We start from the raw sequence: 23,755 nt of genomic DNA, 5'->3' as shown, positions 1-23,755 counted from the left end.
GGAGAAGCGCTTGAACCCAGGAGGCGGAGGTTGCAGTGAGCCGAGGTCACACCATTGCACTCCAGCCTGGGCAACAAGACTGAAGCTCCATCTCAAAAAAAAGAAAGAAAAAAAGGTAAAAGTAAAAAAGATGGAAAAAGTTAGACATACAAACACTAGTCAAAAGAAAGCTGGAGTGGCTAGATTAGTGTTAGACAAAGTTGATTGCACAGGGATAGTGCATTTCATAATGACAAAGGGGTCAATTCACCCAGAAGACATAAAAATCCTAAATGTTTATGCACATAGATCTTCAAAACACATGAAGCAAAAACTGATAGAATGGTAAGGAGAAATAAAGAAATTTCCAATTATGACTGGAGATTTCAATACCTCTGTTTCAATAATTGGTAGAACATGAAAATAGAAAAATCATTAAGGATATAGAAGATTTCAACATTATCAACTAACATGGCCTAAAACAGTCCACCCAAGAACAGAACACACATGTTCAAGTGCGTGCCCATGGAAGATTTGCCAAGATCATATTCTGGGTTATAAACCAAGTTTCAATAAATTTTACAATATTAGAATCATGTTAAGTATCTTCTCTGGCCACAATGAAATTAAATTGGAAATCAATAATAGACTTCTGGGAAATCCTCAAATGCTTATAAACTTAATAACAGATTTCTAAATAAGCCATGGATCAAGAAGAAATCAAAGGGACATTACAAAGTCTTCTTTGAATTGAATGAAAATGAAAACACAACATATCAGAATGTTGGAGGTATTGTTAAAACAGCCGTTAGGGGAGAATTTATAGCACTAAGTGTCCATATGAGAAAAAAATGGAGGTCTCAAATCAATGTCCTCAGCTTACACATTAAGAAACTAGAAGAAAGAGACCAAATTAAACCAAACTAAGCAAAAGAAAGGAAATAATGAAGATCAAAGCAGAAATCAGTGGAACAGAAAACAGAAAAATAATAGAGAAAATGAATGAAACCGAAAGCTGGTTATTTGAGAAGTTCAATAAAATTGATAAACTTACTACCAGATTATTTAAAAAAAAAGACTCAAATTATCAATCAGGAATGAAAGAGGTGACTTCCTTAGATATTCTGCAAATATTAACAGGAACATAAGGAACATTTTTGTGGTGTTATGATGTATATTGGTTTTCATCCACAGTTTCTGGCACGTACCTCCCATAGCCCTTGTTACAGTCTTTTGTTGGGTGTATTAGGCCTCAGGGGCAGGCCTCTGACCTGCCCTCTTCACCTGCTCCAAGGCAGGACTCTAATGTTCCCCTGCCTCTCTCATTGTGGGTCTTAAGACCCTCCTATGCGAACTCCCACCCTGTGCTCTGGGGGAAGGAATCCTTCCATTAAAAACGAGGGGACAGGGTTCAGGGAGCTTCCAGATAGCTGAACATGTGGAGGTTCCTGCACAGTGGCACCCAGGGAGGGCATGGAAGCTCCGCACCCCTTTCCCCATACCTCACCCTACGTGTTTCTTCATCTGTATCCTGTGCCTTATCCTTTATAATAAACTGGTAAACTAAGTAAGTGTTTCCCTGAGTTCTGTGAGCCACTCTAGCAAATTAGTCAAACCCAAAGAGGGGGTCACTGGAACCCTGACTTGAAGCCAGTCAGAAGTTCCAGAGGCCTGGATTTATGACTGGTGTCTCAGAGTGTGGGACTGAACCCTCAACCTGTGGGATCTGACACTAGCTCCAGGTAGATGGTGTCAGAACTAGATTAGAGGACACCCGGCTGGTGTCTGCTGCTTGGTATGTGGAGGAAAGCCCCCACACATTTGGTCACCGAAGGCTTCTGTGTTGATGACTGTCATGGTGTGAGAGCAGAAGAAAGCATGGATAGTTTCCCCTACACAATTGTGAACAACTTTATGCCAATAAGTTTGACAACCCAGACAAAATGGACAAATTCCTTGAAAGACCCAAACTACCAGAGTTCTCTCAAGAAGAAGTAGGTTACCTGAATAGTTCTATATCTGTTAAAGAAATTGAATGTGTAGTTAAAAACCTTCCCAATAAGACAGAGCTAGTGAATTCTACCAAACATTTAAAGAAGAAATAATACCAATTCCACATAAATTATTCAAGAAAATTGAAGAGAAGGGTCCATTTTCCAACTCATTTTATGAGACCAGCATTACTCTAATATTAAAGTCAGATAAAGACATTATAACAAAACTACAGACCAATACTCATAATGACCAAAAAATTTAAACAAAATTTTAGCAAAGTGAATTCAACAGTAAATAAATGGGGGATTTATCCCAGGATTGCCAGGTTGGTTCAATATTCAAAAATGAATCAATCTTCCAGAAATTTTTCCAGATTAAAAAAAAAGAATCAAGTTGAGTGTGGTGACATGCACCTCTAGTCCTAGCTACTTGGGAGACTGAGATGGAAGGATGGCTTGAGGCCAGGAGTTTTCTGGCTGCAGTGCACTGTAATCATGCCTTAGAATAGCCACTGCGCTCCAACCTGGGCAACACAGCAAGGCCTCATGTTTGAAAAAAATAAAAATAAATGAATTAATGTAGTCATTTTAACAAATTAAAACAGAAAACCTAGATGATAACCTCAATCGATACAGAAAACACATTGACAAAAATCCAACATCCACTCCTGATCAAAAACTTTTGGCAAAGAATAATTAGAAGGGAACATCCTCAACCTGATTGGTGAAGGACGTGTATGAAAAACCTGCAGCCAAAATTATACTTAAAGTGATAGACTGATGATTTCCTCCCATGCTTGGGAATAAGACAAGGATGTGAGATCTCACCTCTTCTAGGCAACATTGCATTGAGGTTTCTAGCTAGTGGGGTTAGGCAAGAAAAAGAAACAGAAGATAGCCATCTGATAAAAGAAAAAGTAGGCTGGGTGTGGTAGCTTATTCCTGTAATCCCAGCACTTTGGGAGGCCAAGGCAGGAGGATCAATGGAGCCCAAGAGTTTGAGACCAGCCTAGGCAACATGGTGAGAACTTGTCTTTACAAAAAATTAAAAAGTTAGCCAGGCTGGTGTTGTGCACCTGTGGTCCAAGTTACTCAGGAGGCTGAGGCAAGAGGATCACTTGAGCCCAGGAGGTTGAGGCTACAGTGAGCTGTGTTCACGCTACTGCATTCCAGCCTGGGTGACAGAGCAAGACCTTGTCTCAAAAAAACAATAAAAGAAACAAAAAAGTAAAAGTAAAACTGTCTTTATTTGCAGACAACGTGATCATCTATACAGAAAGCTGACACAATCTATTAAAAGCTACTAGAACTGGGCCAGGCGCAGTGGCTCACGCCTCGAATCCCAGCACTTTGGAAGGCCGAGGTGGGCGGATCACAAGGTCAGGAGTTTGAGACCAGTCTGGCCAACATGGTGAAACCCCTTCTCTACTAAAAACACAAAAATTAGCTGGGCGTGGTGGCACACACCTGTAGTCCCAGCTACTGGGGAGGCTGAGGCAGGAGAATCGCTTGAACCTGGGAGGCAGAGGTTGCAGTGAGCTGAGATCGTGCCGCTGCACTCCAGCCTGGGTGACAGAGCGAGACTTTGTCTCAAAAACAAAACAAAACAAAACAAAACAAAACAAAACAAAACAAAACAAAACACTACTAGAACTAATGAATGAGTTTAGCAAGATTACAAGATACAAGACTAATATATTAAAATAAACTGGCTGGGCACGGTGGTTCACGCCTGTAATCCTGGTACTTTGGGAGGCTGAGGCAGGCGGATTGCCTGAGCTCAAGAGTTCAAGACCAGCCTGGGCAATATAGTGAAACCTTGTCTCTACTAAAATACAAAAAAAAAAATTAGCCAGGCATGGCAGTGTGTGCCTGTGGTCCCAGCTACTCGGGAGGCTGAGGCAGGAGAATTGCTTGAACCCGGGAGGCGGAGGTTGCAGTGAGCCGAGATGGTGCCACTGCACTCCAGTCTGGTGACAGAGCGAGACTCCTTCTCAAAAAAATAAAAATAAAAATAAAATAAATTGCTTTTCTGTGTATGAACAATGAGCCATTGGAAATAAATAAAAATTTTAAAATATGCCACTAATAGCAACATCAAAAAAATAAAATACTTATGGATACATTTATCAAAAGATGTAAGAAGACCTGTACATTGAAAACTACAGAACACTGATGAGAAATATTTTATTTTATTTTATTTTTTATTTTTATTTTTTGGAGAAAGAGTCTTACTGTCATGCAGGCTGCAGTGCAGTGGTGGGATCTCAGCTCACTGCAACCTCCGCCTCCCAGGTTCGAGTGCTTCTCCTGCCTCAGCCTCCCGAGTAGCTGGGATTACAGGCACCTGCCACCACGCCTGGCTAATTTTTGTATTTTTAGTAGAGATGTGGTTTTACCATATTGGCCAGGCTGGTCTCAAACTCCTGACCTCAAGTGATCTGCCTGCCTTGGCCTCCCAAAGTGCTAGAATTACAGGAAAGAGCCACCGCGTCCGACCTGATGAGCAAAATTTTAAATGACCTAAATTAATGGAAAGATCAAATTGATCCATAGATTCAGTGCAATTACAAATACAATCCCAAGAGGCTTTTCTGCAGAAAATTACAAACTGAATCTAAAATTTACATGGAAATTCAAATGACCTAGAATACTAAGAACCATTTTAGAAGAGAAGAACAAAGTTGAAGGACTAACATTACCCAATTTCAAGACTTATTTTTAAAAATTTTGGTATGTAATAATAAAAAGTAAAAAAAAGAATGACATGAAAATATGTGATCCTTGAAAAGATAAAAATACTAAATATATATTTTTAAAAATTGATATAGTTGTATGTATTTGGGGGTACACGTGATATTTTGTTACATGCATACAATGTGTAGTGATCAGATGGGGCAATTGAGATATCCATCACGTCAAACATTTATCTTTTCTTTATGTTGAGAATATTCATTATTCTAGCTATCTTGAAATATACATTATTGTTAACTATAATCACCCTAGGGAACTATTGAACACGAGATCTTATTCCTTCTATCTAACTGTATTTTCGTACCCATCAATCAATCTCTCTTCATCCCTCTCTTCCCATCCTCTCAGCCTCTGGTCACCACCAATCTGCTGTCTCCATGAGATCTACTTTTTTAGCTTCCACATACGAGTGAGAACATTCGATATTTGCCTTACTGTGCTTAGCTTATGTCACTTAACATAATGATCTCCAGTTCCATCCATGTTGCCGCAAATGATGGGATTTCATTCTTTGTTATGGCTGAATACTGTTTTCAATTTTGACTTCTTATGCAACTACAATAACCAAGACAGGGTGATACTGATGTGAAGAAAGAAAATAGATCAATGGAATAGAACAGAGAGACTGGAAATGGATTTTCAATGAAGATACAAAGGCAATTCAGTAGAGAAAGGATCATCTTTTCAACAAATGGTGCTGGAACATTGGATATTCATAAAGCAGAAAAAATTAACTTCAACCCATACATTGCACCATATATAAAAATTAACTCAAAATGAATCATAGACGTCAATGTAAAACCCAAGATTATGAATCAACTTCTAGAAGAAAGCATAGGAGAAAACCTTTCTGACCTCGAGTTAGACAAAGATTTCTTAGAAACGGTAACAAAAGTACAATCTATAAAAAAGTAAATTGATAAATTGAATTTCATCTGTTGGGGCTCAGAAAACAATACGCCAAAGTGAAGACCTCAGCAGCAGCCTCAGAAGCAAAAGTTTTTCTCTGACCTTCTTCTTCCCTCTTATCTCTCAGTCCCATTCTGTCCCGAGGCTAGCCATAGAAACTAGAAATCTCTCTTCCCTAAAGTGGGACATAGAAACCAGAACCTCTTCTCCCCAAAGCTACTCATAAAACCTAAAAATATACTCTAATTTTCCATCCACCTTTCTGCATAAAAGCTGATCATAAATAAACTGTCTGACCTATCTTGTTTATACCTGTCATAAGATCCCCCGCTCCATCCCAGAGAGGAAGGAATGCATGCTCAGAGAGGCCAAGAAGAATGTAGACACACAGGCCCTACTGGGTTTCCCTAACTCAGCCTATTAGCATTAGATCATATTCTTTTTGTCCAATCATACTTCCTCACAGCTGTCTGTACTTTGTTGAACCTAAACATTAAAATGGACAATTTCTCCTGTATCTTTGGGTCTTCATTCTGAAGTCTCCTGTGTATACATGCCTTTTCTCCTATTTATCAATCTGCTTCATGTCAGTAATTTTCAACGAACCTCAGAAAACAATCAAAAGGAAACACTTTGGCTTTTTGACACGCTGTTAAAAGAACAAAGGCAGGCTACAGACTGAGAGACAATCTTTGCAAACCATATTTCTTTTTTTTTTTTTTTGAGATGGAGTTTCGCTCTTGTCGCCCAGGCTGGAACGTGATCTCGGCTCACTGCAACCTCCATCTCTTTAACCCAAGAGGTTGAGGCTGCAGTGAACTGTGATGGCGTCATTGCACTCCAGCCTGGGGGACAGAGTGAGACTCTGTCCTAAAATAAATAAATAAAAAGCCTGAAAGGAGATATGTCCTGAGTAGCTGGGATTACAGGCATGTGCCAACACGCCTGGCTAATTTTGTGTTTTAGTGGAGTTGGGGTTTCTCCATGTTGGTCAGGCTGCTCTCGAACTCCCGACCTCAGGTGATTCACCCGCCTCAGCCTCCCAAAGTGCTGGGATTACAGACATGAACAACCACGCCCAGCCTGCAAACCATATATCTAATAAAGGACTTGTATCTAGAATATATAATGAACTCTCAAAGCTCAACAGTAAGAAAATAAAATACCCAAACTTAAAATGGGAAAAATTTAGGCTGGGCATGGTGGCTCACACCTGTAATCCCAGCACTTTGGGAGGCCGAGGCAGGTGGATCACCTGAGGTCAGGAGTTCAAGACCAGCCTGGCCAACATGGTGAAACCTTGTCTCTACTGAAAATACAAAAGTTAGCTGGGCATCGTCGTGCTCACCCGTAGTCCCAGCTACTCGGGAGGCTGAGGCAGGAGAATCTCTTGAACCTGGGAGGTGGAGGTTGCAGCGAGCCAAGATCACACCACTGCACTCCAGCCTGGGTGAGAGAGTGAGATTCCATCTTATAAATAAATAAATAAATAAATGGAAAAATCTGAATAGACCCCTCACCAAACAGGATATATGGATGGCACATAAGCACAAGAAGAGGTGCTCAATATTATTTGTCATTTGGCTCACTAATGAGGCAACAAGCATTATGAAGTAGTCAGTTCCAAGGAGAATAACTGAAGTCTATATAGTCAGTGAAGGTATACGCATGTTATTTAGGAATGTAGAATAAATACAAACGTTTGAGTGGTTGCCTCTGAGAATGGGGTTCGTTGGTAGACAGTGGTAGGGCAGGTCCTGCTGTTTTTTGTTGGAGGTCTTATAGTATTATTACTATACTTAAAAACAAAGCAAAACTATGTATATGTATTACTTTCATAAGAATAAAATTTTAATTAAAAGAGAAAAACAGCAGGTGAATGTGAAAGTATAGCAATATTACTATCAGATAAGTAATCTCAAGGCAAAAACTTATAATTAACAAAGAGGGATGTTGCATATTGGTAAAAAATACCATGCATGAAGACGATGACAAATTTCCATAAACACTTACGTTTCTAACAACATATCTTCAAGACATGTAAAGCAAAATGATAGAAATATATATTCACAAACTTACAATCACACTATGGGGAAATCAACATACAAACAAACAGGCGTGGGGAGGAATCACCGCCTGTAATCCCAGCTCTCTGGGAAGCTGAGGCAGGAGGATTGCTTGAGGCCAGGAGTTTCAGACCAGCCTGGGCAACAAAAAAGAGATCTCTACCCTGCCCTGCCCTGCCCATCTCTACAAAAAATTGAAAAATTAGCCAGTCATGGTGGCAAGTACCTGTTGTTCCAGCTGTTTGGGAGTCTGAAGCAGAGGGATCGCTTGAGTCCAGGAGTTCGAGCCTGCAGTGAGCTGTGATTGCAGCACTGTACTCTGTCCTGGGCAGCAGAGCGAGACCAATAGATTTCACAGTAACAGTGTACAAAATATTCATTGTTAGGTTTCAGATTCCCCATTGCAAATAACTTTTAAGAAACTACCACTTGCACTTAGTTTAGTATCAAAGAAGAATATATGCAATTATTGGAAAAGGCTTTTTTTGGTTTGCTTTTTAGAGATGAGGTGTCTTGCTATGTTGCATAGGCTGGCCTTGAACTCCTAGGCTGAAGTGATCCTCCCACCTCAGCCTCCCTAATAGCTGGGACTACAGGTGTGCACCACCAAGGCTGGCTTAAAAAGCTATTTTTTTTTTTTTTGAGACAGAGTCTCGCTGTTGTCACCCAGGGTGGAGTGCAGTGGCAGGATCTCGGCTCACTGCAGCCTCCACCTCACAGGTTCAAGCGATTCTCCTGCCTCAGCCTCACAAGTAACTGGGATTACAGGCACCCGCCACCACGCCCAGCTAATTGTATTTTTGGTAGAAATGGGGTTTCACCATATTGGCCAGGCTGGTCTTGAACTCCTGACCTCAAGTGACCTGCCCATCTCAGCCTCCCAAAGTGCTGGGATTACAGGTGTGAGCTGCCACACCTGGCCAAAAGGCTATTTTTAAAATGCTCCATTTTCCACCTACATATTTGTGTAATATCCATTTTTTTCATATACTTCAGCCAAAGCAATATAACAACAGATTGACTGCAAACACAGATATGAGAATCCAGCTGTCTTTTATTAAGTCAGATATTACAGAGATTTGCAAAGATGCAAAACAAGTCTACTCTTCTCACTGTTTTTTTTTATTTTGGGAAAATATTATTTCCATAAAAATATTTTATTTCTATTAATATGTAATATGCTCATTATTGTGATATATAGTTACATTTAATGTTATATATAATTTTTTATATTAATGTCTATAATTATTTACATATTTAAAAAATAAAGTTGTTAAGAATGTAAATGGGGCCAGGCATGGTGGGTCATGCCTGTAATCCCATCACTTTGGGAGGCCAAGGTGGGTGGATCATTTGAGGTCAGCAGTTCAAGACCAGCCTGGCCAACATGGCAAAACCCTGTCTCTACTAAAAATACAAAGTTAGCCAGGCGTGGTGGCGCGTGCCTGTAGTCCTAGCTACTCGAGAGGCTGAGGTATGAGAATCGCTTGAACCCAGGAGGCGGAGGTTGCAGTGAGCCAAGATCGTGCCACTACACTCCAGCCTGGGCGACAGAATGAGACCCTGTCTCAAAAACAAAAAACAAAAAAAGAATGTAAATAGATCCCGAGACCAAAAAGCTTAAGCACTAGAATAACACAATTAATAAGCTTGATTTAACATATTATATATTATAATTATACACAATTATAACATGCTGTTATTATTATATATTTTGTAACAAATAGAGAATACTATTTATTTTCAAACATTCAAGGAGCATTCCTGATAACTGACCATGTATCATCAAGCAATGTGAATTGCTTGATTGTATCATCAAGCAATCAAGAAAACTGAAACAAATTACAAAAACAAATTACAGGGACTCCATTACACCATGATACAATAAAGCTAAAAGAGAACAATCAGTAGAATAGCCAAAAAACAAACAAACAACAAACAAAAAAACCCACCCCTACTCTCTTAGAAAACTAAAAACACCCTTTAATTAACTCTTGGGTTAAATAGATAATCAAAACTAAAGTTACAAATTACTTAGAAAATTAATGACAATGAGAACACTTTGTATCAGAATTGGTGGGAGGAAATTAAAGATCAATTGAAAGACAATTAGTCATTTCAAAAGCTTTTCACAAAAGGGCAAGAATTGGAAACAACTTTACAAAATAACTGCACAAAACTACTGAAGATGGAGAAAAAGACGACTCTTAGAGATGTCAGAAAAAGTCGCATCTAAAAAGTTATTTTGATCTCACTCTCTCCAAAATCAAACAAAAAAATGTTAAGGAAAATATGTAGAAAACCCAGTCTTCTACAAAACTAGAAAATGTGCACAACCTCAAACCTCAATCATGAAGAATGCTTGGCATCTACGGTGAAATCAGGATCAATTTGAAGGCTCAGCACTCACTGATTATTTGGCTATTTGGAGAAGTAAACATTTGTGGGTGGAGTTAATGGGGAGGAATTGGTGCTTAAGATTTTGAGGTCTTAGGCCCTGTGCGTTTTATTGCCTCCTGAGACAGGGACTCACTCTGTCACCCAGGCTGGAGTCCAGTGGCACAATCATGGCTCACTGCTGCCTCAAACTCCTGGACTCAAGCTAACCTCCCACCTCAGCCTCCTGAGTAGCTGGGACTATAGGCATGTGAGAACATGCCTTGCTAATTTTCTTATTTTTGTAAAGATGGTATGTTCCTATGTTGTCCAAGCTAGTCTTGAACTGCTGGGCTCAAGCGATCCATCCACCTCTGCCTCCCAAAGCATTAGGAATATAGGTGTGAGCCACCTTGGCAGACCAGGCCTTGTGCTTGAATCACACCTGCCCACTCTCCACCCTCCACGGATATCTGTCTCAATGCGACTCAAGACTGCAAAGAGGGCGCATCCTCGGGCTGCATTTTCTCTGGTGACTTGGGAAGGGGCTTATGGTTAGTTTGAGATAAGTGGGGCCGGGCATGGTGGCTCACGCCTGTAATCCCAGCACTTTGGGAGGCCAAGACGGGTGGATCACGAGGTCAGGAGATTGAAACCATCCTGGCCAAAATGGTGAAACCCTGTCTCTACTAAAAATACAAAAATTATCTGGGCATGATGGTGCACGCCTGTAGTCCTAGCTACTCAGGAGGCTGAGGCAGGAGAATTGCTTGAACCCGGGAGGCGGGGGTTGCAGTGAGCTGAGATCGAGCCATCGCACTCCAGCCCGAGTGACAGAGCGAGACACCGTCTAAAAATAATAATAATAAGTGGAGAATGGTGGGCTGTTCCCAAACTTTATTGCCAAGAGGTTTACAGTATTTAGGAATTTAAGGAATCAAGAAACTTTGGATGATGTGTTCACCCCAGTGAAGAGATCCACTTCAGTGTGGCCAAATTCTGACCCATGAATCATGGATCCAGGTCAGCAGGTGACAGAACTTGCACTGTTCCATTTTTAATGACACTGCGTACATAGCCACCCTCCAGGCCTGGCCAAAGAAGAGTCTTAGCCTGTTTAAAATTGGAAAGGATCTGGTCTCAACATATGCCCTCTCATTCTCTCTCAAAGCTGCCAGGGAATGGGGGGTGCCTCTCTTTCTGTGTCTTTTACCTCTGTGTGCAGACTGTCAACACTCATACTGCTTTCTCAGAGCAGGAGCTTTATGCAGGCATATTGATGTAACAACACTTTGTATGCTACATCCAACTGGTATCACAATGAAGTCACATTTTACTTTCGTAGCCAGCTAAGATTGCCTTAAGCCACCACTCGGGATGTCCCTTCAGGGGTTCTGGGAATGCCTGGGATTTGGACTGAGATAGCTCAGGAACCAGTCTGCTTGGGTTCTTCCACTTAGTTTGAAAAAGCTTCCAGGTGTGTTCCCCCTGTGATACCAGCGAGGCTATGTACAGGCGCCCCTGCTGCCCATCTCTACCAGAACTAGCGCGAGTTTTCAAGCACAGAGAATTTTCAAACCATATTTAGGCAACACACACCGCCATACCCACAACCCGCACCCCCAACACCCACACACGCCCAAAACAAAAATCACTGCCTAAGGAAACAAATTCTGAAGAGATTTGACTCTGCAAAGCATAGACACCCTATTACATTATTATAGAAAGCAATTTAGCTCAAACATTTCCTGCTTAATAGTTGCATAAAATTAATGAACCAGGCAGGTGTTTTTCCAAGAACAAAGGGAGATTGAGTCTTTGGTTTATTGCAAAACAGAAAACTGCTCCCAGCTTTGAAATGACAGCTTTTTAAATTTTTGTTTTTCTGGTTTCTACCAAGCTGTGGGTAGCCTCCCCCAGCAATCTCTAAAAGGAGGCAGCTCCTTCCAAGCACTTAGAGTGTGTCTGGGAACTTAGCCTGAGGCATTGGCAGGAGAAGCTGTGTTAGCCCTCGGCACCTGCCCCAGGGATCTCTTCTGCCTTCTCTCAGGCCTGCAGGGTCTCCATTTCTCCAGAATAATTCATTAGAGGAAGTGTCTTGGTGAGGTTTGGGTGCTTGTGCTCAATCATAGTTTGCCAAGGTGGAACTCATTCGTCTACTGGGTATGGCCTCTGCTGGGAACTGAAGGCTACAAAAATGAACAAGGCAGGACAAGATATTTGCATGGTGCCAACATGTTACTCTATGAGTTATTTATTAATTGCAAAGGGAGATATCTGGTGATCAGAACTTTAACCATGCAATCAAATGTAGGTCACTAAGAGTGGGACACCTGACATGACATGGTATGCCCTAGGAAGTATAAAGCATCACCTATGAAATCATTTTACCAAAATGGCTTAACCTGAATCATCCAACTTTTATTTATTTACTTTATTTATTCATTATTATCTTTTTCAGACGAGGTCTCACTCTGTTGCCCAGGCTGGAGTGCAGTGGCACAATCATGGCATAAGTGATCCTCCCAGACTCAAGTGATCCTCCCCACCTCAGCCTCCCAAGTAGCTGGGAGTACAGGCACGAGCCACCATGCCCAGCCCCAACCTCAATTTAATAGGACGCATAGGTGATAAAGGAACCAAGTAAATTGCATCACACACACAAGCTGAATCAAGCTTACTTGGGTTGGAATCTTGGCTCTCCATATATTAGCTGTGAGCCCAGAGGGAAGTAGCTCAGCTTCTCTGAGACTCAGTTTTCTCTTCAGTAAAATGTGTGTACTCAGATATAACAGAGCCTTCCTAGGCAGCTCAGATTTGGCCTTAATGATTAATGATGCGTTAAGAAACAAAACAAGCCGGGTGCTGTGGCTCATGCCTGTAATCCCAGCACTTTGCTGAGGCCGAGGCGGGTGGATCACCTGAGGTCAGGAGTTCAAGACTAGCCTGGCCAACATGGTGAAACCCCATCTCTACTAAAAATACAAAAATTAGCCTGGTGTGTGGCTGCATGCCTGTAATCCCAGCTACTAGGGAGGCTGAGGCAGGGGAATCACTTGAACCTGGGAGGCAGAGGTTGCAATGAGCCAAGATTGTGCCACTGCACTCCAGCCTGTGTGACAGGGCAAGACTCTGTCCAAAGCAAAACAAAAAGGCATAAACACACACACAGACACACACAGAGACAATGTGACATTTTAAAAGACAAATGGCTTGAATTCTTCAAAAAGTCAACATCATAAAGTATAAAAATAGTTTAGGGATTGTTCTTGTAGGGGCCAAGGCAAAACTTATCCTTCAGCCTCTGAAGATTCACAGAAAATCAGCTGACAAAAAGCAGATTAATAGGAGAAAGGGCATATTAAATTTTTTTAACATGCATAGCACCAAGGAATCACAGGAGAGAATGATTACCCAATAACCCAGTAGGGTACAGAAGCCTGTGTACCCTTCTTCATAAGGGAGTGGGGAGACAATTCTTTTGAAGGGCAGTAAATTATTTTCAGGGAAAATGAGTGAGTCCAAAGACCAGTGGCCTGGGAACAAGTTTCCCTGGGCTCTGGGGGAGGTGACAGCACAGGTTATGGAAGAGGACGTCAAGCAAAGGCTGTCTTATTATGCAGATGGAAATATCTCAGGTCATCTCTGATATGGTTTAGCTCTGTGTCCCTACCCGAATCTCATCCCGAATGGTTATCCCCACAATCCCCACATGTCGAGGGAGGAATCAGGTGGGAGGTGATTGGATCTTGGGGGCATTTTCCCTTATGCTGTTCTCATGACAATGAGTGAGTTCTCATGAGATCTGATGGTTTTATAAGGCACTTTTCCCTGCTCTTGCTTGGTCTCTCTTTCCTGCCACCATGTGAAGAAGGTCTTTTGCTTCTCCTTCACCTTCTGCCATGATTGTAAGTTTCCCGAGGCCTCCCCAGACATGTGGAACTGTGAGTCAATTAAACCTCTTTTCTTTATAAACTACCCAGTCTTGTGCAGTTCTTTATAGCAGTATGAAAATGGACTAATACAGTCTCTGAGCTGCCCTCAAAAAGGATAGATGGTAGCCTGTGGTTGACATAATATTTTCTAGATCTGGACAAGGGATGGGTGGAGGCACTCAGAGAAAGCATGACTGTTCATTTCACTAACCTAGATTTTTCTGTATAAATGCAAATCTCTCCTACAAAAGGCAGCTTTTCAGGGCTATTCCTTTCTGCAGGTCCTCTGAATAGCCATCTCAAAATATGTCAAAGAAGTAAATTTTGGGGCCAGTCATGGTGGCTCATGCCTGTAATCCCAGAACTTTGGGAGGCCGAGGCAGGCAGATCACGAGGTCAGGAGTCACCAGCCTGGCCAACATTGTGAAACCCCGTCTCTACTAAAGATACAAAAAATTAGTCAGGCGTGGTGGCGCACGCCTGTAATCCCAGCTACTTGGGAGGCTGAGGCAGGAGAATCACTTAAACCTGAGAGGTGGAGGTTGCAGTGAGCCGAGATCGCGCCATTGCACTCTAGCCTGGGCCACAAGGCGAGACTCCATCTCAAAAAAAAAAAAGTATATTTTGGGGTGAAATATGGAAATATGTTTGGTTTCTTTTAGTCTCCCATTTGAAACTTTATTTTCAGGAAGTTTTACCTATTAAAATAGGATTGGTAGTTATGGAGAGAGAAATCAGGTTAGTAATTGAGTGGCAAGGAATTTGCAAAGGGAGAAAATAACACAGATTAGGATGAGAATAAGCACATAGAAAAGAACAAACTTCAGCACTTTCCCCCACGCCCAATTAAACCAGTGTCACATTTCAGGGATTAGGCCAGTCCAATTAAGCAGTGGTATATCACTCTAGAAGACAGCGTTGCAGATGGGTTGTCAAAGCTATGCCTCTATATATGATGCGGGCAGTCTTTAATAAGAGGCATTTCTGTGGAAACAGAAGAACAAAGGTTAATGTCTGGAGTAGTCTATAAACTAGTTTTCCTAGAGTTTGGAGGGCAGTCCATTGCAAAGATTAGTGGCAATCTGACAGATTTTTCTGGTTTGCAGTTTGCATGTACAACATTTGTCCAAATATAAGCTGTTGTGGTGATTTTTCTTCAAAGCCAGGCTGACTAGCTTCAACTTGTAGGCCATTAGGGAAAAGACGGTTTTAATTTCTAGTGATTCCAAGTCAGAAGGATGGGAGAACAATTGGAAACATTAGTCTGGAGAGTTGCAGCCAGATATTGGAGAAAACTGAAATTCTGGATTCAGCCCGGATAACAACAACAACAACAACAACAACAACAACAACAAACTCCTCAAAAACAAATGGATAGGACTAGAATCTAATGCACTATAGTTTTCTTCTGAAACCTAAGCTTTCTCTCGCCATTTTCTCATTTTTACCAAAGATATTTATAGCGAGACTAATTTACTTGTAAAATAAGTTTAGTTTCATTAACTTGGCCTGGTTATATGCATAAAAATGCAATAATGATAGTGACTTATCATATAGACTCTTGTTAAGTTGGCTTTGCTGAAACTTCATAAGAAATGTCAAATTAGTCTTTTAAAAGCCACTTGAGGCTTAGGAGTTAAGCCAAAGACTGTAAGACCAATACAAATTGAGTGAATTACTCTCTTCCTGAGGTCCCCCAAATAACTTGAGGTTCCTGGGCCTGTCAGAAAGTGACATTCTTTACTTACTTCAAGGTTAGGAACCTTATTAGAGTACTGTGTAGACAAGGTACCAGCCCAGTCTTTCCAAAGGGCTTTTTATTGGCTCCATACAAGTCAACCTCAGTCCCTCAAAGCAGTCTAGTCATATTTCAAAATATGACATTCTAGTTAAAGCCTTTGTAAAATAACAAGTTTTTCCAATTGTGTTTTGTGGCAGATGAAAACAATCTTATCGAACTTACGCAAATAACTATATTGTCATAAAATAAGAATACTCACAAATAGTTTCCAAATTCTAGAGAGATTAGGTAGAGAGAGAGGTAAATGTTTTAAATCTGTTATGAAAGTACACTTTACTCAATTGCTGTAAGCTATAAATAGCCTTAAATAGGAAGAAAAAAGTTTTCTTAATTCTGGAAAACAAAACATAAAAATCAGCAATATGTCAAACAAAAAAAAGTCATAAAAAATCATTTCAGTCTTCTACCAGTTCAGCCCATCTAATTAGTTCTCGTTTTGCTTGATGTTAGGTGGGCAGTTTTATGAGTCCAGGTTTTCTAGTTTTGTTTTGTTTTTTAGTGTTCTTAAGTTTTTTGCCTAGTCCAATGGTGTGATCTCAATGTTGTCAGAAACATGTATTTGTCAGAGTTCTTTCCATCCTTTCCACAAACCTCCTTGAAGACACAACATTTAGGATTTGCAAAGAGCTTTCAGGAAAAAAAGTATCAAAATAAAGCAATTAACTGTGGACAACAGGACTTAAAATGGCCATACTTAAATAAATAGTTGATTTTTAAAACTTGGTTATTTTCTGTGGTCTACAACAATTTTACATAATCGCCATCATTATGAGTTGATAACATCAGATTTTTAGGATTTGCATACAATTTTTGAACACATTAATGACATGTTCATACAAATATAACTCAAAAAAAAGGCTGAGCATCATTTTTTATTTGACAGTGCTTCCCATATAATTTAACGTACCAATAGGCCTGCTTATGAGCTCTCTTTTGGATGCTTCAGGGGCCCCTTTGAACATCTCAAAGTTAGTTTGAGGTTGAAAACACTTAATTTCAAATATAAAGTTTGATTTGGGGAAGCCTGTGAAATATGTAAAAGCTTGAAAACACTTAATCAAAATAGGAAAGGTTTAAAAGGTTTAAAACACTTTATCACAATAGGATCACAGGTCACTGTAAAACAGTAGTCATTTAGCCAAAGTTGTAATTTATTTATAAAAGATTTTAAAAAGCAAAAGTCTTACTTTTTGATAGAGAGGAGACAAATATTCAAATAATTAAAAGATCTAATAAAGTACACAGAATCTGTTTCTGTCCTTCCTTTTTTTTTTTTGAGACGGAGTCTTACTCTGTTGCCCAGGCTGGAGTGCAGTGGTGCGATCTCAGCTCACTGCAACCTCTGCCTCCTAGGCTCAAGCGATTCTCCTGCCTCAGCCTCCCAAGTAGCTGGGATTATAGGTGCCTGCCACTGCGCCCAGCTCATTTTTGCATTTTTAGTAGAGACAGGGTTTTTGTTGGCCAGGCTGATCTTGAACTCCTGACCTCAGGTGATCCACCTGCCTTGGCCTCCTAAAGTGCAGGGATTACAGGCGTGAGACACTGTGCCCAGCTTACTATCTTTTATTAGTAGTACACAAAAATTTTGTCCAAAGAGAAAACCAAAATTTACCCATGTTTCAGTGTATTGATACTAAAGCTAAATTTAATAAAACTTTATAAGCTCATCTTTATGAACTTTATAAGTTCATCTATTCTTAATTAGCTTTGACCACACAAGATTTCCATAAGCCTTTTATAACCTAACCTGGTATGAAATTTTTTCTATTCTCTTTCTTTTCCCAACTTTCTATATTCACTCAATTTTATGTATATCATTAAAATTTTGAAATAGGCCGGGTGCGGTGGCTCACACCAATAATCCCAGCACTTTGGGAAGCCAAGGCAGGAGGATCACTGGAGCCCAGGAGTTCAAGATCAGCCTGGGCAACATGGTGAAACCCTGTCTCTACAAAAAATACAAAAATTAGCCAGGTGTGGTGATGTGTGCCTGTAGTCCCAGCTACTTGGGAGGCTGAGGTGGGAGGATCACTTGAGGTCGAGAGGCAGAGGTTGCAGTGAGCTGAGAATGTGTCATTGGACTCCAGCCTGCGTGACAGAGTTAAGACCCTGTCTCAAAAAAAGGAAAAAAAAACAACAACAACAAAAAACTTTTAACTGCAAAACTAGACAAAAGTATTTTTTAAAAACAAAAACACATGTCCTTATGCCTTTTTATAACTCTTTTCTCACCAAAAACGTCTTGGGTTTTTTGTATACTTACTATACAGGATTGTTTTCCCTTATTTCTAGTAGTTTCAATTACATATACTTAAACCAATATTATTTTTATTCACCAAAGATTACTAAAAAGTCATATGAACTTGAAAAGCATTTGGTTTTATTTACTTAATTTATGAGCATTCATTTATTTACAAGTCAATTTGGTACCATATGGACAATATAGAAACACAGATGCATACACATGTATACATACAAACACAAACGTAAAGCCTTTAGAGTTTGATTTTTTTTTTTTTTTTTTTGGTGTGAGACAGAGTTTGTGAGATGGAGTCTGTGAGACAGAGTCTTCCTCTGTCACCCAGGCTGGAGTGCAGTGGCATGATCTTGGCTCTCTGCAACCTCCACCTCCCAGGTTCAAGTGATTCTTGTGCCTCAGCCTCCCAAGTAGCTGGGACTATAGGTGCCCGCTACCATGCCCAGCTAATTTTTGTATTTTTAGTAGAGATGGGGTTTCACCATGTTGGCCAGGCTGGTCTCGAACTCCTGACCTCAATTGATCCAATCCCCTTGGCCTCCCAAAATGCCGGGATTACAGGCGTGAGCCACCACACCAGCCCTATAGCTTTGATTTTTAAAACTAGCCATGAGACACATAACATTCACTAGTTTAAAAGGATAGTTGGATTCAAACTATGTCTTGTAAATAGAACAAATTAAAGCTTATCTGTCCCACATAAAGGGAGCCTTTATTGAGTTTTAAAGGAAACAGGACAGCAAATTTACATCTCAAAGCCCAGAGAGAGAATTTAAGCTTTTTCAAGGAGTTTGGATGTGTTAGAGGAAGATTAAAAATGGATGCCAATGCAAGGCTGAACACCTGGGGAGACGGAGGTGCGCAAATCACTTGAAGCCGGGAGTTCAGGACCAGCCTGGGCAACATGGTGAAACCCCGTCTCTACAAAATATACAAAAAATTAGCTGGGTGTGGTTGCATGTGCCTGTGGTCCCAGCTACTGGAGAGGCTGAGGTGAGAGGATGGCTTGAACCTGGGAGGCGGAGGTTGCAGCGCACTGCACTTCAGCCTGCATGACAGAGCCAGACCCCGTCTCAAAAATAAAATACAATAAAATAAAAGATGCCAAAGGTAACACAAAATCACAGGAATTTGCCATAGGATTGAATAAGGATACCAATTTTAGTTAGATAGGTAGCTTCCTATTGTCTTTTTCAGCTGGATGACTGAGCTCAGGGTGGAGGCCACTGAGGAGCAAAACCAAGCATTTGCAGCCTCTGGGGCCCAACACTCACACATGGAAAAGGCAGGTGCAGCTTGCCTTTTTCTCCTCTGTAAAACGGGTGTAACTGAAGTATAACAGACCCTTCCTGGGCAGCTCAGATCTGGCCTTGCCAGATAATGACACATTAAAAAACAAAACAAAAAGATATAACTCTGACTGTGAAAGGATTAAAGTATCATATATTGTATTTCTTTGAAATTGGACACATTTTGAACTGATGGGCGCTTGTAATTGGTAATTCTCTTCCTTCATACCTTTCTTCCTTCCTAAAATATGTGTTTTTTTTTTGTTTTTTTTTTTTTAAGAGATGAGTTTTCCAGGTTGGGGTGCCTGTTTATTCACAGGCATCATCCCACTGCTGATTAGCATGGGAATTTTGACCTGCTCTGTTTCCAACCTGGGTTCACCTCTCCTTAGACACCCTGGTGGTCCTCTGCTCCTGAGAGGTGACCATATTGATGCCAAACTTAATGCAGACATCCAGTCAGCATAGCACACTATATCCCAGAACTCCTGGGCTTTGTGAGATCATCCTCTCTCGGCCTTCCGAGTAAAGGCACTACAGGTGTGTACTAACATGCCCAACAATGATGTATCTTGCCATCGATTCTATCTTACAGTCATTCACATCTTGGATTAGATAAAATATGGCAGATTCAATGCTGAGATTTTCCTGGAGATATGGAAGAAAGAGTAAGTGATACTTCATGTACCAGAACTTTGAAAAATCCTCTCCAAATGTCCCGCTATTTCCACACAAATCCGCCTCCCCTCTGTTGTGGCCATGACACCTTCCCCTCCTCTTGAGCCTGCCAGCCCTTGCCAGGTTCTTCCCAGTTCCTCATCTTTGCCTTCACTTTCTCCTTACTCTCCTCTTCCACCCCTTAATCTACCCCCCTCCCCCAGCCCTTCCAGGTCTCCATCTCTTTATTCTAATTTAGCCTTCTCTCTCTCCCTTCACTTTTCCATGTCCTGTCCCCAGCAGCACCCCATCAAGTAAAATAAAGAACCCTCCAAGGAATCTACCTTCTTAGAAATTGAAGAGCAGGGAGACAATTATACGTACTTAACATTTAATATTTTTTGTGTTTCATGGATAATAATATCTACCTCATGAGGCTTTCGGGAGGATTAAAAGAGAGAGGGAATGTACACTTGGCAAGTGGCTGGCACATGTTAAGAATTCACCAAATGTTAGCTGACATTATTTACTATTGTTCTGTAAATGATTGTACAATCAACACTGTAACAACACAGGGAAGAGGAAAGAAGAAAAAGACCAAAGGAATAAGAATCACCTAGAGAATCAATACCATATATTTTTCTAGTAGTAATCATAAACATGCCACAGTGAATTTGATTTTGTGCTTTTCCAGTGACAGAGCATTCTTATGAATCATAGCTCATAAATGAAAATATCAAAGGGTGGAAAGAAAGTCGTGTATTTTTAATGTATTTTAACATGTAGCATTTTGTGATGTTTTTGGATCATGACAAAGAGGAAATTACTGTCATCTTCGTCCTTTATCTAGTATGAAGCTCTTTTTTTTTTTTTCTCTTTTTTTGAGACCGAGTTTTTGTTCCTGTTGCCCAGGCTGGAGTGCAATGGCACTACCTTGGCTCACTGCAAACTCTGTGTCCCAGGTTCAAGCAATTCTCCTGCCTCAGCCTCCTGAGTAGCTGGGATTACGGGCACCCGCCACCGTGTCTGGCTAATTTTTTTTGTTTGTTTTTTGAGATGGAGTCTTGCGCGGTCGCCCGGGCTGGAGTGCAGTGGCGCAATCTCGGCTCACTGCAACCTCTGCCTCCCGAGTTCAAGCAATTCTCCTGCCTCAGCCTCCTGAGTAGCTGGGATTATGGGTGCCCGCCACCATGCCTGGCTAATTTTTTGTATTTTTAGTAGAGATGGAGTTTCACTATGATGGCCAGGCTGGTCTCAAACTCCTGACCTCATGATCTGCCTGCCTTAGCCTCCCAAAGTGCTGGGATTACAGGCGTGAGCCACTGCACCTGGCCCACCTGCTAATTTTTTTTTTTTTTTGTATTTTCAGTAGAGATGGGGTTTCACCATGTTGGTCAGGCTGGTCTCGAACTCCTGACCTCAGGTGATCTGCCCGCCTTGGTCTCCCAAAGTGCTGGGATTGCAGGCATAAGCCACTGCGCCTGGCCTGAAGCTCTTTTTCTTTAGAAGACCATGCTGCAGAAACTTCAAAATACAAAAGAATGCTGCTATCTACTATTCTGGTAAAGTATTTTAAGAGGACTGCAAAAAACTAGGGTAATAGTTTTTAAAATGCTTCCTTGTTTCTAGTAATGGAATGTAAGAGGGAAACTTTGTGGAGTTTAAGTCATAACTTGTGGTCTTGGTTGTCAATTCACATCATGTGATTGGAAATTGAAGATACTGCCCCAAAGGCTGAGACTGGGAAACAGACCCTATGCTGTGGACTGAATTGTACCTCCTACCCCAAATTCACATGTTGAAGCTCTAACCCCCAATACGGTAGTATTTTCTTTTGGAGATAATTAGAGTTAGATGAGCTCATGAGGGTGGGGCCTTCATAATGAGATTGGCATCTTTATAAGAAGAGACACCAGAGAGTTTGCTCTCCTACCACAAAGAGGTCATGTGAGCCCACAGCAAGAAGATGGCTGCCTGTGAACCAAGAGAAGAGGCTTCAGAATGAAACCTACTTGCTGGCACCTTGATCTTAGACATCCTGTGAACCAAGAGAAGAGGCTTCAGAATGAAACCTACTTGCTGGCACCTTGATCTTAGACGTCCAGCCTCCAGAACTATGAGAAGTAAATTCCTGTTTAAACACTCAGCCTATAATATTTTGTTACGACAGCCCAAATTGACTAATTACTGTCTGGTGGCCTCCATTATCAAAGTCAGCAACAAAGTTAACATAGAGCTTTCTTAGGCCAGCTTTTCCACGCAGAGGGCAATCTCCTAAAAGTAGTGTGAATACTGGGACAATGTGATCCTTCTGTAGTTCATAAGCATCATGCCTGGGTTTTCGCGTTCCCATGTGAGCTGTGCCTCCCTCAAACCTTGTCATGGCATCGGCACGTTACCCATTTGATGTGAAAAAGAAAAAAAAAGAGGAAGAAAATATAATTAAAAGGAGAATCAATGTGAGAGGGAAGGACATATGCATAATACTGTAAAACCAATGGAAGGCTTGATGAAACTCAAAACTAGGAAGTTCTATTTTAAGAAATTGCAACATGCAGCTTAACTGTTTCTGGATTTCTTTGCCGGTGGAAAAGTGGGGATGATGAATTGACACCCACTGCAGGGGCATTTTGCTGCCTCACCAAGTTTCATGCAGCTGCTTCAGTACTGACTACTGCAGTAGCTGCTGACAGTGTCTCCCGAGGGTCCCCAGCTAAGAGCCCTTAGACTACATGAGTGGACTAGGACACAAATTACCTGTGCCAAAAAGGTTTGCCTTGCCTTTGGGAAAACCTCATCTTCCCTAGAGGGAAATTCTTTTTTTTTTTTTTTTTTTTTTTCTGAGACAGAGCCTCAGTCTGTCACCCAGGCTGGCGTGCAGCGGTACGATCTTGGCTTACTGCAACCTCCACCTCCTGGGTTCAAGCCATTCTCATGCATCAGCCTCCCGAGTAGCTGGGATTACAGGCGCGCGCCACCACGCCCAGCTAATTTTTGTATTTTTAGTAGAGAGGGGGTTTCACCATGTTGGCCAGGCTGGTCTCAAACTCCTGACCTCAGGTGATCCACTTGCCTTGGCCTTCCAAAGTGCTGGGGTTATAAGTGTGAGCCACAGTGCCTGCCGTGGGAAATTCTTAATCCAGTTCTTTTTGAGGCTCTGAGACAGAGTATAAATATTGTCAATTAAAGGCAGTTTCCCAGGGAGCTACGTAACACTAAAAAAAAAAAAAATTCTTCTTCTCTTCCTCCATTTTGCCGTATATTTGTATTGTTCTTTCACGTGTGGTGGGAGAACATTTTGCTTCTTACTAAGAGAAATGTCTTATGTTGAGGGGAAATGGTTCTTAGTTTAGAAAATTACCTTGCTGGCCCCTAGGGTTGCTGATGGTGAGACTCAGCTTCAGGGCAGAATGGGCTGCACAAAGAGGGTATTTGGATGTGAGACCTTTGGGAGATAATTTTGAATTGTCCTGCCCAGTAAGGTAGGACAAATATTGAATTCCTGGAGATAGTTCTGGAAAGAGGGTCAGGGAAGAGAAGGGAGGGACTGTGGAAAGGTTTGCAGGGGTGTCCAATCTTTTGGCTTCTCTGGGCCACATTAGAAGAGTTGCCTTGGGCCCCATATAAAATACACTAACACTAATGATGCTGATGAACTTAAAAAGAAACTCAAAGAAAAAACACATAATGTTTTAAGAAAGTTTATGAACATTTTCACTGCTGTTCGGTTCTTGAAGG

The 23,755-nt window shown here is 41.2% G+C and overlaps 1 non-coding gene across 1 annotated transcript; it reads left to right on the top strand.

Annotated features, from left to right (window-relative positions):
- The first annotated feature begins 22,322 nt into the window (after window positions 1-22,322).
- Window positions 22,323-22,426, top strand: LOC112132207 (small nucleolar RNA U13). Its single transcript, XR_002914014.1, has one exon. It is a non-coding gene; the product is annotated as a small nucleolar RNA U13 (small nucleolar RNA).
- Window positions 22,427-23,755: the final 1,329 nt, after the last annotated feature.

This window comes from Pongo abelii, chromosome 12, assembly GCF_028885655.2.
Source record: "Pongo abelii isolate AG06213 chromosome 12, NHGRI_mPonAbe1-v2.0_pri, whole genome shotgun sequence".
In the NCBI taxonomy this organism is placed as follows: Eukaryota; Metazoa; Chordata; class Mammalia; order Primates; family Hominidae; genus Pongo; species Pongo abelii.
Note: the sequence above shows the minus strand (reverse complement) of the source record. Positions and strands in the feature narration are given on the sequence as shown.